The sequence below is a fragment of the Arachis hypogaea genome, chromosome 14 (genome assembly GCF_003086295.3).
Source record: "Arachis hypogaea cultivar Tifrunner chromosome 14, arahy.Tifrunner.gnm2.J5K5, whole genome shotgun sequence".
Classification (NCBI taxonomy): Eukaryota; Viridiplantae; Streptophyta; class Magnoliopsida; order Fabales; family Fabaceae; genus Arachis; species Arachis hypogaea.
Window position 1 is genome coordinate 88,126,211 of NC_092049.1, and position 1,995 is coordinate 88,128,205.

Below are 1,995 nucleotides of genomic sequence, written 5' to 3' on the forward strand. Positions count from 1 at the left end.
GTGTTCTTGCATGCATCACATGTTTTGATCCAAAATTTTCATGCATTGAGTCTTTTTGATGTTTTTCTCTCTCATCATTAAAATTCAAAAATAAAAAATATCTATCCCTTATTCTCTCATAAATTTTCGAAAATTTGAGTTGACTTTTTCAAAAATTTTTCAAAATTAGTTGTTTCTTATGAGTCAAATCAAATTTTTAATTTAAAAATTCTATCTTTTTCAAATCTTTTTCAAAAATCAAATCTTTTTCATTTTTCTTTTATGATTTTCGAAAATTTCAAATTGATTTTCAAAATCTTTTTCTTATTTCTAATTCATATTTTCGAAATTAATGCTAACAATTAATGTGATTGATTCAAAATTTTTAAGTTGTTACTTGCCTAATAAGAAAGGTTCAATCTTTAAACTCTAGAATCATATCTTTTTAGTTTCTTGTTAGTCAAGTAATCAACTTTGATTTCAAAATTCAAATCTTTTCAAATTTCTTTTTCAAATCTTTTTCAAATTAAGTTTCAATCATATCTTTTTCAAAATTAATTTCAAAATCTTTTCTAACTTCTTTTCTAACTTCCTATCTTTTCAAAATTTGATTTTGAAATCTTTTTCAATTAACCACTTAACTTTTTGTTTGATTCTTATCTTTTTCAAAACTACCTAACTAATTCTATCTCTAATTTTCGAAAATCACCTTCATCTTTTTCAAAATTCCTTTTTAAATTAACTAATTATTTTAATTTCAATTTAATTTGATTTCAATTTTAATTTTTGAAATTTAACTTTAAATGTTATTTTTAATTTAATTAATTTTCGAAATTCCCTCTCTCTCATCTCCTTCTAATTATTTATTTGTTTACTAACACTTCTCTTCATCTCAAAATTTGAACCCTCTCTTCCTCTTGGTGTTCAAATTTCTCTTCTTCTATTCTTCTATTCTTATACTCACATACATGAATCTCTATACTGTGACATAAAGGATTTCATATTTTCTTTTCTATTTTCTTCTTTTTCATATGTGCAGGAACAAGGATAAGAACATTCTTGTTGAAGCTGATTCTGAACCTGAAAGGAGCCTGAAGAGGAAGCTAAGGGAAGCCAAAGCACAACTCTCTGGAGAGAATCTGACAAAAATTTTCGAAAAAGAAGAAAACATGGCCGAAAATAATAACAATGCAAGGAAGATGCTTGGTGACTTTACTGCACCAAATTCCAAATTACATGGAACAAGCATCTTAATTCTTGCCATTGTAGCAAACAACTTTGAGCTTAAACCTCAATTAGTTTCTCTGATGCAACAGAACTGCAAGTTTCATGGACTTCCATCTGAAGATCCTTTTCAGTTCTTAACTGAGTTCTTGCAAATCTGTGATACTGTTAAGACCAATGGGGTTGATCCCGAGGTCTACAGGCTTATGCTTTTCCCATTTGCTGTAAGAGACAGAGCTAGAATATGGTTGGACTCTCAACCTAAGGATAGCCTGAACTCTTGGGATAAGCTAGTCACGGCTTTCTTAGCCAAGTTCTTTCCTCCTCAAAAGCTTAGTAAGCTTAGAGTGGATGTTCAAACCTTTAAACAGAAAGAAGGTGAACCCCTCTATGAAGCTTGGGAGAGATACAAGGAACTGACCAAAAAGTGTCCTGCTGACATGCTTTTAGAATGGACCATCCTGGATATATTCTATAATGGTCTGTCTAAGCTATCAAAGATGTCACTGGACCATTCTGTAGGTGGATCCATTCACCTAAAGAAAATGCCTGCAGAAGCTCAAGAGCTCATTGACATGGTTGCAAATAACCAGTTCATGTACACTTCTAAAAGAATCCTGTGAATAATAGGACGCCTATGAGGAAGGGAGTTCTTGAAATTGATACTCTGAATGCCATAGTGGCTCAGAATAAAATATTGACTCAGCAAGTCAATATGATCTCTCAGAGTCTGAATGGATTGAAGGAATAATCCAACAGTACTAAAGAGGCATCTTCTAAAGAAGAAGCTTA

At 31.0% G+C, this 1,995-nt stretch overlaps 1 non-coding gene across 1 annotated transcript; it reads right to left on the reverse strand.

Moving 5' to 3' along the window:
• Positions 1 to 1,541: 1,541 nt before the first annotated feature.
• Positions 1,542 to 1,649, reverse strand: LOC112746395 (small nucleolar RNA R71). The gene has a single exon (XR_003174281.1). It is a non-coding gene; the product is annotated as a small nucleolar RNA R71 (small nucleolar RNA).
• Positions 1,650 to 1,995: the final 346 nt, after the last annotated feature.